This window comes from Odocoileus virginianus, chromosome 19 (genome assembly GCF_023699985.2).
Source record: "Odocoileus virginianus isolate 20LAN1187 ecotype Illinois chromosome 19, Ovbor_1.2, whole genome shotgun sequence".
In the NCBI taxonomy this organism is placed as follows: Eukaryota; Metazoa; Chordata; class Mammalia; order Artiodactyla; family Cervidae; genus Odocoileus; species Odocoileus virginianus.
In genome coordinates this window covers 57030738-57048318 of record NC_069692.1, presented here as the reverse complement: position 1 = coordinate 57048318, position 17581 = coordinate 57030738, and the positions used below count along the sequence as shown (strand labels likewise).

The following is a 17581-nucleotide window of genomic DNA, read 5'->3' as shown; positions in this document are numbered from 1 at the left end:
ATAATGTCTTTGGACCTCAGTATATCTTTTCTCAGACATACGGTGTGTTCTGTCCATCTAATTTGAGAGTCCAGGAAACAGATTACTAGAAATATGAAATAAGTGTAAGCTTGTGCATGCTTATGAATAAAGGTGTCTTGTAAATGTAACATGTGGCAGAAATAAACTTTAGTAGTTTTCCTCTAAGGACATCTGTTTACTTGATTTTCCTTAGAAAGGATTCTAGAATTAGAATTTTAACTAAAATGAACTTGGTAAAGGATCTCTCAGTCCATTACTACTCACAGGAGCCCAGAGGGGCTATTGAAGATAACAAAGTATTTACTGATGCAAACCTATATTGTAGAATGGAATGAGATATATACTTTATGCTGTATAGTTGCTTGAGGCTAACTATGTAAAATATTAATTCATTTTTCACTCATTATGACTCTTAACCTAGGTATATGTAAGTTTATCTACTACAGTTATGTTTATTAGAATTCATTTCTTATATTTTCCAGGTTATAACAATTCTCTTATGTGTTCTAAATTTACTGCAAATTAATACTCTTTAAGTTTTTAGAAATTTTCAATTTTTTGGTACAGGTGACGTATAAAGTTGTATGGCATTTTAAATGCATATCTTGGTGATTGATACACATTATTAAAGAATTCTCTCCCCCTAGTTAATTAGTACATCCATCATCTCATATACTTATCTGTGTGTGTGTATGTATGGTAAGAATATTTAAGTTTGTTTCATACTGTATAATTGAAAGCAGTTTCAGTTCTACAATAGAGTGGTATTGAATATAGTCACCATCCATGCTTTTACATTAGCTCCTTAGACCTTAATCATTAAAGCTGAAAGTTCGTACCCTTTTGCCAACCTCAGTCTCATTATTTCCCCTGGGAAACTACCTTTTTCCTCTTTTTGTCTTAAGTTTGACCTTTTTTTAGATTCCACATGTAAGTGATAGCTGTGTAGTGTTTGTATTTTCTTTGTCTGGATTATTTCGCTTACTACAATGCCTTCAGGGTCCATCCGTGTCATTCCTAATGGCAGGGTTCTTCTTTCTCATGACTGATTAATATTCTGCAGAGTATATATTCCACATCTTTTATCTAGTCAGCCTTTGTTAGATGAGGTTGTTTCTGTATTTTAGCTGTTGTAACTAATGCTGCAATGGATGTGGGAGTGCAGATCTCTCTCCAATATCCTGTTTTCATCTCCTTTGGATATATGCCCAGGAGTGAAATTGCTTCATCATATGGTAGTTCTAAATGCATGCATGTTCAGTCACGTCCTACTCTTTGTGGCCCCATGAACTCTAGCTTGCCAGGCTCCTCTGTCCATTGGATTATCCTGGCAAGAATACTAGAGTGGGTTGTCAATTCCTCCTCTAGGACATCTTCCTAACCCAGGGATAGAACCCCCGTCTCCTGCATTGTCAGGTGGATTCTTTACTGCTGAGCCGGTAAAGAATCTGCCTGAAATGCAGGAGTTGTGGCAGAAGCTGTGGATTCTATCCCTGAATTGGGAAGATCCCCTGGAGAAGGAAATGCAATCCACTTCAATATTCTTGCCTGGAAGATCCCATGGATAAAGGAGCGTGGCAAGCTAGAGTCCATGGGGTCGCCAAAGAGTCAGGCACGCCTTAGTCACTAGAATAACAACATGGTATTTCTATTTTTAGTATTTTGGGGAACTTCCATAGTGATTGCAGCAGCTTACATTCCTGCCAACAGTACAAATGTACTTTTTCTCCACATCGTTGACAACACTTATATTTCTCTTGTTGGTTTTTTTTTTTTTCTCTTGTTTTTTTTTGAAGATAACCTTTCTGACAGTTATGAGGTGATATTTCATTGTGGTTTTTAGTTGCATTTCCCAGATGATTAGGGATTGTTGGCACCTTTTCATGTATTTATTGGCCATTTATTTGTATGTCTCCTTTGGTAAAATGTCTGTTTAGTGCTTCACTCATTTTTTAATTGGATTTTCTTGCTGTTGAGTTGAATGAATTCTTCATATGTTTTTGATACTAACCTCTTAGCAGCTGTAGGATATGTTCTGTAGTTTGCCTTTTCATTTTATTGATGGTTTCCTTTGTTGTGCAGAAGCTTTTTAGTTTGATGTAGTCACACTTGTTTATTTTTGCTTTTGTTGCTTTTGCTTTTGGTGTCAAATCCAAAAAATTACTGCCAAGACCAGTATCAAGGAGCTTTTTCTCTTACGTTTTCTTCCAGGAGGTTGTATGTCATGTCTTATGTTCATGTCTTTAACTCATTTTGTGGTGCTTTTTGTGTGTGGTATAAGATAGTGGTCTAGTTTCATCCTTTACATGAGCTATTCAGTTTTCCCAACACCATTTATTGAAGAGATTACTATTTTGTGTATTCTTGGCTCTGTTGTCATAATTAATGACTGTGTATGCGTGAATTTGTTTCTGGGTTCTCAGTTCTGTTCTGTTGATCAGTGTGCTTGTTTTGACTGTTTTATGGTATGATGGTTATATAGTATGTATGATATAGTTTGAAAATGGTATAGCTTGAAAACAGGAAGTATGATGTCTCCAGTTTTGCTCTTCTTTCTCAAGATTGCTTTGGCTATTCAGGGTCTTTTGTGGTTCCATACAAATTTAGGATTGCCTATTCTATTTCTGTGAAAGAGCCATTGGAATTTTGTTAGGGACTGCATTGAATCTGTAGATTGTTTTGGGCATGTTATTAATAGATATTTTGTTGTTCAGTTGCTCAGTCATGTCTGACTCTTTGTGACCCCCATGGACTGTAGACCACCAGCCTCCTCTGCCCATGTAATTTCCCAAGCAAGAATACTAGAGTAGGTTGCCATTTCCTTTTCTGTTATTAGCTGTTGTTCTCGAAATACATAAAACATTAAAATGTAGCACATGCAGTGAAGATTTCATTTTTGGTAAATTTCATTCTTCAAAACCAATAGCTTTAATCTTTGGTTTTCTAAATTCTTGACAGTCTCTTTCAGATAATCTTCATCTTTTAAAAAATATACATATAATTCTCTTTCCACTTGATGCAGTTTACTAGATACCCAAATTTTTCTTTTAGTCTTCCCATCAGCAAGAATATCAATAAGAAGATGATTTATCTTGTTTAGTTAAATTCAACCTAGTGAAACTGCTCCGTTAACATTGTTCCAGCATCCACTTACAGGTATATCATCCAAAAGGAATGAAAAGGGACTTGAATACTTGTACAACAATGTTCACAGCAGTATTGTACCCAACAGCCAAAAGTTGTAAACAACTCAAGTGTCTGATCACTAAGCAAAAGTTGATTTCCTCCTTGATACAAAGCATCACAGAGCATGTCCACATCATTATTTAGTTTGGACAGAAAGAATATTCCTGAGGAGATTCTGCCAACTATTGTTGTACCAAAGAAACATCCTGTTTTAGTTTCTCAACCACTTCTCTAGATTTCGAGATTTCCTTTTCTCGTATTTTCTCCTTCTAAAAGTCGATAAAGCTGGTGAGTAGAATAATCCTTGCTATCAGTGCTATTCCTAGGATTTATCTGCTGAGATACTGATGGATCTGTTAGTATTTTCAGTCACTGCTGGGGCCTCAAATTGCTTTGCTTAAGTACTTGAACCAAGTTTTCAAGCAGATAATTCATGTCCTAATGCTTTCTCAATTCAGTTTCATGTGATAATTGTACATGTTCAAATGATGCCTTTTGCTTTATCAGCTGATTTAAAAATAACTTTTGTCTTGCTGTGCAATAGTCTTGTTTACTCTGCAGATCAAATTTCCCTTTCCAACTGGCATCTTCAATAACTGGATTTTCTTTTACCATAGCAGGCAAAATTTTGTCTTTTATATGAATGATTTGTTTGTCAAGTATCAGAACTTCACTGTTAAAGCTAGAAATTTGGACACCCAGATTAGCTTTGCCAAGAGCCTTGCTAGTGAGGCTGTGAAGATTCTTCTCTGCCCATTTTATACTTGATTTCAGGCTCAAATTATTTGTTTACAAGTGAATTAACTGATGTTGAGCACAAATGTATGTCAGCTGCAATCTGTAGCTGCCCAGAAGACGTTTATTGATAGTAGTATACACAACATTAAGTAGAATATAAACTCCATGAGGGCAGGAATTTGTCGCTGTTTTCTGATATATCTGTAATTCCTGTAACAGCAGCCGAAACATATAGTGAGTGTTCAGTCCTAAGCACAGCTTGGATGAACAAATGCATGAATATATAAAAAAATTCAAGGTTTCCAAATTTTTATTTCAAGAGATTAGAACCACCTTATTATAAATCTGACTCCAATCAGGAAGTTACATTAATAAACAAAAGAAATAGAATAACAAACCTCTACTCCATAGCTTCATTCAGGTTTGACCTAAATCAAGTCCCTTGATTATACAGTGGAAGTGAGAAATAGATTTAGATAGAGTGCCTGATGAACTATGGACGGAGGTTTGTGACATTGTACAGGAGACAGTGATCAACCATCCCCAAGAAAAAGAAATGCAAAAAAGCAAAATGGCTGTCTGAGGAGGCCTTACAAATAGCTATAAAAAGAAGAAACGCAAAAAGCAAAGGAGAAAAGGAAAGATACACCCACTTGAAAGCAGAGATACAAAAAATAGCAAGGAGAGACAAGAAAGCCTTCTTTAGCGATCCATGCAAAGAAATAGAGGAATATAACAATAGGAAAGACTAGAGATCTCTTCAAGAAAATTAGAAGTACCAAGGGAACATTTCATGCAGAGATGGGCACAATAAAGGACAGAAATGCTATGAACCTAACAGAAGCAGAAGATATTAAGAAGAGGTGGCAAGAATACACAGAAGAACTGTACAAAAAAGATCTTCACAATCCAGATAATCACGATGGTGTGATCACTCCAACCTAGAGCCAGACATCCTGGAATGTGAAGTCAAGTGGGCCTTAGGAAGCATCACTATGAACAAAGCTAGTGAAGGAGATGGAATTCCAGTTGAGCTATTTCTAATCCTAGAAGATGATGCTGTGAAAGTGCTGCACTCAATATGCCAGCAAATTTGAAAAACTCAGCAGTGGCCACAGGACTGGAAAAGGTCAGTTTTCATTCCAATCCCTAAGAAAGGCAATGCCAAAGAATGTTCAAACTATGACATGATTGTCCTCATTGCACACACTAGGAAAGTAATGTTCAAAATTCTCCAAGCCAGGCTTTAACAGTACATGAACTGTGAACTTCCAGATGTTCAAGCTGATTTTAGAAAAGGCAGAGGAACCAGAGATCAAATTGCCAACATCCTCTGGATCATCATAAAAGCAAGAGAGTTCCAGAAAAACATCTGTTTCTGCTTTATTGACTATGACAAAGCCTTTGACTGTGTGGATCACAATAAACTATGGAAAATTCTTGAAGAGATGGGAATCCCAGAACACCTGACCTGCCTCTTGAGAAACCTGTATACATGTCAGGAAGCAACAGTTAGAAGTGGACATGGAGCAACAGACTGGTTCCAAATTGGGAAAGGAGTACTTCAAGGCTGTATATTGTCACCCTGCTTATTTAACTTGCATGCAGAGTACATCATGAGAAATGCTGGGCTGGAGGAAGCACAAGCTGGAATCATGATTGCAGAAATATCGATAACCTCAGATGTGCAGATGACACCACCCTTATGGCAGAAAGTGAAGAACTAAGAGCCTATTGATGAAAGTGAAAGAGGGGAGTGAAAAAGTTGGCTTAAAGCTCAATATTCAGAACACTAAGATCATGGCATCCAGTCCCATCTCTTCATGGCAAATAGGGAAACAGTGGAAACAGTGCAGACTTATTTTGGGGGGCTCCAAAATCACTGCAGATGGTGATTGCAACCATGAAATTAAAAGACGCTTACTCCTTGGAAGGAAAGTTATGACCAACCTAGACAGGATATTAAAAAGCAGAGTCATTACTTTCCCAAGGAAGGTCCGTCTAGTCAAGGCTATGATTTTTCCAGTAGTGATGTGTGGTTGTGAGAGTTGGAGTATCAAGAAAGCTGAGCACCGAAGAATGGCTGCTTTTGAACTGTGGTGTTGGAGAAGACTCTTGAGAGTCCCTTGGACTGCAAGGAGACCCAACCAGTCCATCCTAAAGGAAATCAGTCCTGAATATTCTTTGGAGGGACTGATGCTGAAGCTGAAATTCCAGTACTTTGGCCACTTAATGTGAAAAACTGACTCATTGGAAAAGACCCTGATCATGGGAAAGATTGAAGGCAGGAGGAGAAGGGGACAACAGAGAATGAGAGATTTGGATGGCATCACTGACTCAGTGGTTATGGGTTTGAGTAAACTCCAGGAGTTGGTGATTGAGAGGGATGCCTGGCATCCTGCCGTCCATGGGGTCTCAAAGAGTCAGACATGACTGAGCAACTGAACTGAACTGAGTGGAACTCCATATCACAGTAGCATTGGCTAACTCCTTCCAGAACTCAGTAAGAATGCTTAATAGTTTTTAAAAAACAGAGACTAGAAGGAAGTATCCCAGCATCAAACAGCCAAACAACAGAAAAGCTACCTGCTCAGAAAGATATAATTAGTAATGCATCAGAGCTAAAGCCGCATTACAACAGATGAATGTTGCTGTGTAAAAGAAACTTTGACATTAAATAGAGATTGAAAACAATCTTAATGGCACCAAAAAGAATAAAATACCCTGGAATTATATTTGAGTTTTGGTGCAGTTAGGTTATGTTTTCAATCTGCTGATGTTAATGGGAATTAAATTGGTTGCTCTAGGAGTTACAGACATATCAGAAAACAGTGACAAATTCTTGTTCTTGTGGAGTTTATATTCTGTTTAGTTTTGTGTATGATATCAGTAGAGTCTTTCACGGGGTGCTATGGATTAAAGATGTTAATCACTCTTACATACTGAAAAATATGTAATCCTCCAAGAACTTTTTGCTTAGCCTCATTTGTCACTGGTTTTCTTTTATGTTTGAATAAAAGCAAACAAAATATTATAGAATGAAGTGCCTTGTTGGGATCTGGTTCATTGCAGTGTGAAAATAAATAAAGGTAAGGTCCATATTATAGGAGGATTAATCATCTTCTTTTCACCCAGGTCCTGTTTTATGGTAACATTCTCATTAAAATGCATTCCAAGCTCCAACAGCTTACAGCATGTGATTCCACAGTTGTAAGGTGTAATGATTTGGCAACAAGTGGTTGGTGCGCTTTGTTCATTTAAGAAACTGTTGTTCGGTGCCCATCATGTGCTGGAGGATACAGTTGTGTTCGAGACAAAATCCCTGTCCTGGAGCTTCCAAGTAGAATGTAAGGTGATAGAGACTGTCTGGTTAGTTGTTTGGTGGCCAGATCCATCTCAAAGAATTGGGCTGGTCAGGGCAGGTCTGTGTGTGGAGGTGACCCGAGAGAAGCAGTGTGCTTGGACACATGTAGTGGCCAGCCTTTTGAAGATCGTGGGTTCCTGGATAAGGGAAGAACATTGCTAGTAGAGAAATAGCAAATGAAAACTATACATTAATTTAAGTGGTTGTTAGTTAATCCTTTTGTCAGATTAAAGTAATCCAATGTTAATAAGTAGTTCTACAGTTGACTCTTGAACAGTGTGATTTAGGGATGTCAGCCTTCAGCATTGCCTTCCATATCAGAGGTTCCTTGCTGTCCACAGTTCCTCCGTATCTGCGATTTCAAGTACAGAGATTCAGCCAACCATGGGTCATGTGATACTGAATGTTTACAGTTGAAAAAAAAGTTGTGAATAAATGGACTCCCACAGTTCAAACCTATATTATTCAAGGATCAATTACAGTATCTCCTCACGTTGTGCTTATAGGAATACCTTAATATTTAGTTTTTTAGGCAAGTTGAGTCTGTAATTAGTGGATTATGTAAGTAAACTGTAAGACAGTGATTTCCACACAACCAAGGAGCAGATTCTGAAGCAACTGAATACTCCCCAGTACCCACTTAACACTCCAGTTTGTATTAATGGTGTTTACCTGGCTACTCTTAAGTTTTCTGGAGTTGGCTGGGTTAGTGGCCAAGTGCCTCTTCTCTGTGCTTCTTAGAATTATGGAGTGGTGCTAATTCAACTGAAAAATTGTTATGTACATTTTGATATTTTCCTTAATTTCATAATACATGTTGCCTGGTAGTTTAAAAATAAACAAAAACAAAAACCTTTGGTACATTTTTTTGCCCTTATACCCTATACTTAAGTACATATTTGGATATTCATGAAATCAGATACGTAGGTATTTATGATATTAGGTTTTCATGTTTTCTGATTAGGTTTCCTTTTTAAAAAACTTAATTAATTTGACTGTGCTGGGTCTTAGTTGTGGCACATGGAATCTGTTTCCTTCACCAGGGCCCCTACATTGCGAGCATGAGTTTTAGCCACTGGACCACCAGGAAAGTCCCATCTGATTAGGTTTCTATTTTCTGTATTTCATGCATATGATCTGTAATTAACATGATGGAATATCTCTTTTTCTCTGTGCTTGGTAGAAATCTGAAAGAGTCTCTGTCAGGTTCCTTAACAGTTGAATTTCAGTGTTAGCCACATATCATCGTTTATATTTATTCTTCAGTATAGTCTTGCCCCGTTCTTTTTGTCTTGTTTACAACAAACTCCTGGAAAGAATTTTAGTGCTCTCGTCCCCAGTATCTCCTCCACATTCTGATTTCGCTCTTATCAGCTGCTCTGGGTTGCAAGCAGTGTCACTCTGCCAGATGTGATTTTTGGTTCACCATTCCTGGTTATTCTCTCACCTTCCTGTCTTCCTGTCAGTTTCTTCTGATTCTCCTCTTCATCTTCTTGACCTCTAGGCACTGGAGTATTTCAGGGTTCAGATTTTAAGCATCTTCTCTATTTCTACTCACTTTTATAGTGATTTATAATTTTATGAATTGAAAAATGAAAATGAAAGTGAAGTTCGCTTAGTTGTATCCAACTCTTTGTGACCTCATGGACCCTGCCAGGCTCCTCTGTCCATGGAATTCTCCAGGCCAGAATACTGGAGTGGGTAGCCATTCCCTTCTCCAAGGGATCTTCCCAACCCAGGGATTGAACCCAGGTCTCCCTCATTGGAGGTGGATTCTTTACCCTCTGAGTCACTGGGGAAGCCCTAATTTTATGACTTAAAACACGCTTTATAATTCAGCTCTTAAATATATATACTCCAGACTCCTGTATTTACTTCTTTGGCTGTCTCTTGGGCATTTTAAGCTTAATGTCTAACACTGAACTCGTGGTACCTGCTTCCCCACCTCCCAGTTCTCCTTGTACCACTTTATGCCTACTCCTTGTACCATTTTATGCCTACTCCTTGTACCACTTTATGCCTACAGTCTCCCTCATTTCTAGAAATGTGAACTTCTTTTGAGTTGCTTAACAAAAAACATTGAAGTCATTTTTGTTTCTTTCATGTTCTGTATTCACTTGATCAGCAGATCCTGTTGACATTGTTTTCAGAATATATCCAGACCCTGGTATCTCATACATTGCACTTTCTTCACTGCCACTGTGGTTTTAGTCACTACCATTTCTCATCTGGATTATTACATTAGCCTGGAAGTGGTTTCCCTGCTTCTGCCTGTGAGGATTCTGTTCCATATGTTCTCAAAAGAGCATCTAGAGTAATCTTGGAGAGTCAGATCCTATCACCCTTTTATTCACAGTGCTCTGGTCACTTTCCATTTCACACAAAGGAAAAAACTAAAGTTCTCCTGACGTATGAGACTGAGCCTAGCTTGCCCCTGTACCTTTCTATTTTTACCTGCTCTTCTCCCCGTTTTTGCTAATCTGGCCACGTAGACTTGCCCCCATTCTTCTGTTCTTCCACCATTCTGGGCATGCTCCTGCCTCAGAGTCTAGGTACTTGATGTGCCTTCTAACTAGAAAGCTACTCCCTCAACTTCTGCTTTTGCTGAAAATTCACCTTGGCATTGCCATCCCCAGGCTTTTTCTGGCCTGAGCTGTGAGTTTTCTCCTGGCCTGGAAGCTCTTGCACAGGAGACAACCAGTACCGGTATCCCCGGCTCTCCCTGGCCTCTCAGTTTAAAATTATAGGCCACTGTTGTTCCCTTCTTTGTACTCCCTATTATTCTTCCCTTTTGTTTATATGCTGTATATCTTTTTATTTGTCTCATCCTAGTTAAAAGGAAGTTTCATGGCAACAGTTTTTAAAATTTTTTCTGTTTTATGGAAAACATCAAAGCAGGGAGACTAGTATAATAAATGAACCCTCATCTACCTGTTACTTATACAGTTAGTTAATAGTTCTTCTTTTTCCATTTAAACCCCACTCACTTCTCCTTCAGTACAGTTCAGTCCCTCAGTCGTGTCCGACTCTCTGCGACCCCATGAATCGCAGCACGCCAGGCCTCCCAGTCCATCACCAACTCCTGGAATTTACTCAAACTCATGCCCATCGAGTCGGTGATACCATCCAGCCATCTCATCCTCTGTCGTCTCCTTCTCTTCCTGCCCCCAATCCCTCCCAGCATCAGGGTCTTTTCCAATGAGTCAGCTCTTCGAATGAGGTGGCCAAAGTACTGGAGTTTCAGTTTCAGCATCAGTCCTTCCAGTGAACACTCAGGACTGATCTCCTTTAGGAGGGACTGGTTGGATCTCCTTCAGTCCAAGGGACTCTCAAGAGTCTTCTCCAACACCACAGTTCAAAAGCATCAATTTTTCAGTGCTCAGCTTTCTTCACAGTCCAACTCTCACATCCATACATGACCACTGGAAAAACCATAGCCTTGACCAGATGGACCTTTGTTGACAAAGTAATGTCTCTGCTTTTTAATATTCTATCTAGGTTGGTCATAACTTCCTTCCAAGGAGTAAGCTTCTTTTAATTTCATGGCTGCAGTCACCATCTGCAGTGATATTGGAGCTCCCCAAAATAAAGTCAGCCACTGTTTCCACTATTTCCACTGTTCCCCATCAATTTCCCATGAGGTGATGGGACCAGATGCCGTGGTCTTATTTTTCTGAATGTTAAACTTTAAGCCAACTTTTTCACTCTCCTCTTTCACTTTCATCAAGAGGCTTTTTAGTTCCTCTTCACTTTCTGCCATAAGGGTGGTGTCATCTTCATATCTATGATTATTGATATTTCTCCCGGCAATCTTGATTCCAGCTTGTGCTTCTTCCAGCCCAACGTTTCTCATGATGTACTCTGCATATAAGTTAAATAAGCAGAGTGACAATATACAGCCTTGACGTACTCCTTTTCCTATTTGGAACTTACCTCCCCTCAACCAAGATTATTTTGAAGACGAGCTCAGAAATCATATAATTTTATCTGTAAATATTTCAGTATGTATCTCTAAAAGGAGTTCTTTATTTAAAAAAAATAGCATCAGTATTATCCTATCTAAAATAAAGATACCTTTTAATGTTTCCAAGTATGTAGTCAGTGTTCATTTATTTACCCAATTCCCACACATTTTTCTTTTTATGGTTTGAATTAGAATTGAAATAGGTCAGTATGTTCACATGTTCATTTGGTTGCTATGTGACTTTAATATCTATCAGTCTATGTAAACGCTTACCCCCCTTACTAGTACTAAATGGCCTCCCCTTGACTCAGTGGTAAAGAATCCTACTGCCAGTGCAGGAAGTGCAGGATAAATGGGTTCACTCTCTGGTTCAGGATGTTCCCCTGGAGAAGGAAATGCAGCTCACTCCAGTGTTCTTGCCTGGGAAATCCTATGTACAGAGGAGCCTGGAGGGCTATCGCCCACAGGGTCTCAAGGAGTCAGACACAACTGAGTGACTGAGCATGCACACACGTTTCTATTTCTAACCCCGTCTTCACATTTAGCAGAGAAACCAGGTTGTTTGTCTTGAGAATTCTGTATCATTGGTATCTGGAATAATCTATGCCAGCATGCGATGCATAGTAGTTGCTCAGTATTTTTGAATGAATTACTATAAAGGTACATAATTTATGGTATTTTAGGGTGGAATTGAATGCTCAAAAGTTAGGGAATGATTACCATCTCACTTTTATAATAACGTGATAGAATCATTTTGGCAATAAGAGGAATTATTTTGACAGTTGGGGAGGGGTCATGGTGAAGGGTACTTAGGTCTACAGAAAATGGTTTGAAAAATAATTATAGTATCTGCTAAGATATTATAATGGCTACTCTGTTATGTTTTCAGTCAAGCGTGCAGTCAAGCACTTGTTAGGATAGTTTTTACAGTAGCCTTTCAGTTTAGGGAGATAATACCTACATTTTCTCAGTGAATTGAGGTTCACTGGGGGAAGCAGAAGGAAAGTGAGTAGGTGCTGAGCATTAATGGTTTTCTTCATAAATTTTATAGAATTAGGCATAACTCTTTAAAATCAGGTACATGTATAACTTTAAAAGGGAAAGATTTAAAAAGTGGCACCAGTGATTATGTATTTTTTGGGGAAATTCTTTTTGACAAAGTGTTTTTAATATGAGATGAATTAGAAAGTATGAATAAGAAGAAGGAGAAAGTTGCTTCCTGAAATAAATATTGTTGCATTTTGGTGTATGTTTTATTGGTATGTGTGTGAGAACATGAAGTTTGGAAAGCAGTTTTACCATGTGCACGTCTTTCCCTCATAATATGCCTTTAACATATTGAAGGCTCTAAAGATTTGCAGTGAAGAAAGTTTTAACTTCATTTAACCTAGTGTCTTTTATATTTGTTTGATAGAAACTCTCTTTCTGTGAAATATTAATCAGTTTTTCCCAAAGTATGAATTGTTTGACAAAAGTTGAAATACTTCTGCATGTTTAAATAGAAGACTTTAAAATGTGTTAAATTTCAACAGAAAGGATGGATAATTTAATCCTATTGGAGTAACTGAAGACAGTATTCTGAAGAAAAGTTAACTTAGATTATGAGATAATACTAAAATAAGGTAAACGAGGGAAAATAGTTGCATTAAATAGGTAATGAAGGTATTACAAAGAGTTTGTATAAGTTCTTGAGGAAAAAATGCATTAAGACCAGCCTAGAAGAGAAGACCGAGCTAAAAAAAACACAGAAAGGCAGTATGTATGTCAGGCTTATAGTAACTGTGTTTCTTTTAAAAATCTGCAACTCAGTGCTAGCAAGTTCTTAACTGAGACTTAATATGAAACTTTTTGCACTGTAAATTGTTTATACTCTTTATCAAAAGTCATGTGATGAGATTGAAAAATAGTAGAATATGTAAATTTACCTTCTTTGACTCAGTAAACTTGTGTTTTTAAGTTTATCATAAAGAAGAAATTTTAGAGGGAAAAAAGATAGTAGCATTATTTGTATTTTAAAAATTAGAAACATACCAATATTTAAAATGATAAATTCACCCCCAAATGACTCATTGTATATGTAACACACAAATTAATGATGTGTATAATGACGTGGACTCTCTTTGGAAGGAATGTGTGAATCATCCATAAAGGAAACACTTTCTGAAGGGAGTCCCCTAGAGGCTGGGTGGTAGTCTGCTGCTCTGTTAGAGGAGAAACCTGAGGGGGCTCTGTTAAGAGGATGTACCTGTGGAACCTTTTATGTTACTTCAGATCACAAACTCTGAAATAGATACGTAACTTTTATTGTCATGACTTTGCAAAGAGACCATGCTCTTTCGGTTTTTCTCAAGTCTGATAATTAGGGCCAAGTTTCGTAATAGAGGAGATAAGTTCCTAAGAAGCAGTGGAGTTTGGCCTTTGTACTGCCAGCGTGAGTTGAGTTAAGGCTTGTCAGATGTGAAGTCTCTGCAGTATTGTGGTTCTCCCTTCTGTATGGTGTAAAGTGACTTAAACTTATGCCAGTTTTGAGAAATTTAATAAATTTTACCTTAACAAGGGAACATTTCACCTAAAGATGGGCACAATAACGGACAGAAACAGTAGAGACCTAGTCGACCCTGAAGATCAATAAGAGATGAAAGGAATACACAAAAGAACTGTACAAAAAAGATATTAATGAACTGGTTAACTACGGTGGTGTGATTCTGGAGTGTGAAGTCAAGTGAGCCTCAGGGATCACTGCTGTGAAGCTAGTGGATGCAGTGGAATTCTAGTTCAGTTCAGTCGCTTAGTCGTGTCCGACTCTTTGTGACCCTGTGGACTGTGGCATGCCAAGCCTCCCTCTCCATCACCAACTCCCGGAGCTTACTGAAACTCAGGTCCATTGAGTTGGTGATGCCATCCAACCATCTCATCCTCTTGTCCCCTTCTCCTCCTGCCCCCAATCTTTCCCAACATCAGAGTCTTTTCCAGTGAGTCAGTTCTTTGCAGCTGGCCAACATATTGGAGATTCAGCTTCAGCAAGTCCTTCCAATGAATATTCAGGACTGATTTCCTTTAGGAAGGATTGGTTGGATATCCTTGCAGTCCAAGGGATTCTCGAGTCTTCTCCAACACCACTGTTGAAAAGCATCAATTCTTTGGTGCTCAGCTTTCTTTATAGTCCAGCTCTCATCCATACATGACTACTGGAAAAATTGCAGCTTTGACTAGATGGATCTTTGTTGACAAAGTAATGTCTCTCTGCTTTTTAATATCCTGTCTAAGTTGGTCATAACTTTTCTTCCAAGGAGTAAGCATCTTTTAATTTCATGGCTGCAGTCACCATCTGCAGTGATTTTGGAGCCCCCCAAAATAAAGTCTGTCACTGTTTCCATTTTTCCCCATCTATTTGCCATCTATTTAGTTCTTCGCTTTCTACCATAAGGGTGGTGTCATCTGCATATCTGCAGTATTGATATTTCTCTCAGCAGTCTTGATTCCAGCTTATGCTTTATCCACCCCAACATTTCCCATAATATACTCTGCAATAAGCAGGGTGACAGCATACAGCCTGTATATAGTATACAGTATATAGTCCTTTCCCAATTTGGAACCACTCTGTTGTTGCATGTCCAGTTGTAACTGTTGCTTCTTGACCTCCATACAGATTTCTCAGGAGGCAGGTAAAGTGGTCTGGTATTCCCATCTCCTAAAGAATTTTCCACAGTTTGTTGTGATCCACACAGTCAATGGCTTTGGCATAGTCAATAAAGGAGAAGTAGATGTTTTTCTGGAACTCTCTTGCTTTTTTGATGATCCAGCAGGTGTTGGCCATTTGATTCTCTGGTTCCTCTGACTTTTCTAAATCCAGCTTGAACATCTGGAAGTTCACGGTTCACATACTGTTGAAGCCTGGCTTGGAGAATTTTGAGCATTACTTTGCTAGCCTGAGATGAGTGCAATTATGCGGTAGTTTGAGCATTCTTTGGCATTGCCTTTCTTTGGGATTGGAATGAAAACTGAACTTTCCCAGTTGTAGGAATTCCAGTAGAGCTATTCAAAACCCTAAAGGATGATGCAGTCAAATTGTTGCATTCAACATGTCAGCAAATTTGGAAGACCCAGCAGTGGCCACAGGACTGGAAAAGGTCAGTCCTCATCCCAATTCCCAAGCCTTCTTGGTACTAAAGAATGTTCATACCATTGGATAGTTGCACTCGTCTCCTATACTAGTAAGATCATGCTTAAAATCTTGCATGCTAGGCTTCAGGATTACCTGGATTAAGAACTTGGAGACGTCCGAGTTGGGTTTAGAAAAGTCAGAGGATCCAGAGACAAATCGCCAATATTCCTTGGATCATAGAGAAAGCAAAGGAATTCCAGAAAAACATCTACCTCTGTTTCATAGACCACATTAAAGCCTTTGACTGTGTGGATCATACAAATTGTGGAAAGCTCTTAAAGAGCTGGGAATACAAGACCATCTTACTTGTCTCCTGAGAAACCTGTATTTGGGTCAAGAAACAGAACCATGTATAGAGCAACAGATTGGTTCAGGATTGAGAAAGGAGTATGACAGAGCTGTCTGCCGTCACCCTGTTTATTTAACCTATATGCTGAGCACATCATGAGAAATGCCGGGCTGGATGAGTTACAAGCTGGAATCAAGGTAGGCGGGAGAAACATCAGCAACCTCAGATATGTGAATGATACCACTGTAATGGCAGAAAGCGAAAAGGAACTAAAGAGCCTCTTGATAAGGGTGAAGGAGGAGAGTGAAAGAGCTGGCTTAAAACTAAATATTAAGAAAACTAAGATCATGGCATCCAGTCCCATTACTTCATGGCAAATAGAAGGAGAAAACGTGGAAGTAGTGACATATTTCCTCTTCTTCGGCTCTAATTCACTGCAAATGGTGACTGTAGCCATGAAATCAGATTATTGCTTATTGGCAGGAAAGCTATGACAGATCTACAAAGTGTGTTGAAAAGCTGAGATGTGACTGCCGACAAAGGTCCGTATAGTCACCTATGGTCTTCCCAGTGATCACTTAACGGTTGTGAGAGCTGGACCATAAAGGAGGCAGAGTGTCAAAAGAATTGATGTCTTCAAGCTGTGGTGCTGCAGAAGACTCCTGAATGTCCCTTTTACAGCAAGGAGATCAAACCAGTCAAAATACTAAGGGAGATCAACTCTGAATACTGGTTCGAAGGACTGCTGCTGAAGCCTGAAGCTCCAGTATTTTGGCCACCCAATGTGAAGAGCCGATTCATTGGAAAAGTCTCTGATGCTGGGAAAGATTGAGTGCAGAAGGAGAAGAGGGCATCAGAGAATGAGATGGCTGGATGGCATCACTGATGCAGTTAACAGGAACTTGGGCAAACTTGGGGAGTTTCTTCCTGGCATGCTACAGTCCTTGGGGTCGCAAACAGTGGGACATGACTGGGTGACTGAACAACAGCAGCAAGTATTAGTGTCAGGGGGATTTCATGGAGGCGTGACTGAGATTTAATAGGGGCCGTTTGTAGGTGAGGATGGGAAGAATTTCAGTGATCTGAATTCAGGCTTAGGGAGATTTTGAGTATCATTATAGGCTTTATGCCAGAATTTCAAAATAAGAATGACTGAAGTATGGGAGGGAGGAAAGTCATATTGTTTTCCTACATTATGCATGGCTGTCCACTGCCTCATACAGAATTCAGATCATTGCTATTTTTTTGATAACCCCAGATTCCTTTTTTAGTGGATGTATTGAGGACTTTAGAAACACTGATTATCAAATACTGAATCTTGGTTTGCCTTTGGCAATGGGAGGGGCAGACGTTGGAGGTCTCTGAGAATAAACGGAGATGTGAAAAGAGTACAAATTCTACATTCTGCGTTACTGCTTTCTACTCATTTTCTTAGTGGAAGCTGTTGGACTAAACTTTCCAAAACTTAAATATCTAATTACAAGAGATTGTTTGTTCTGTACTCTGATTTACTTTGATCAGACAAATGGATTAGAAGAAAGAAATTTCAGGTACATTTTTAATGGAATATTTGTTCTAGGGGGAGTTGAGGGGAAAAAGAAAACATAAATTGTGATGGTGGGGTCCATGATAGGGGGGACTGTGAACCAAAGTTCACAGTTTATAGGTGCCAGGTTCTGTTCTAAGCCCTGCACTCACACTGACCTAATCATCACAGTGCACTGCTGACCACTAGCATAATTTCTGCTTCATAGAGCAGCTTGAGGCACAGCGAGGTTAAGCAGGTGCATTGGTTTTGGGGGGCCTACTGCTTGAGAGCCGTGGAAATGTTGGAGACAACCTAGAGCTTGATTT

At 38.9% G+C, this 17581-nt stretch overlaps 1 protein-coding gene and 1 pseudogene across 5 annotated transcripts in view; one reads left to right on the top strand and one right to left on the bottom strand.

The window, feature by feature from the left end:
- PHF3 (PHD finger protein 3) overlaps nt 1–17581 on the top strand; it is a 95957-nt gene that overhangs the window by 36771 nt on the left and 41605 nt on the right. The window lies entirely within an intron of this gene.
- On the bottom strand, nt 3172–4176 carry LOC110131187 (HAUS augmin-like complex subunit 3 pseudogene; annotated as a pseudogene).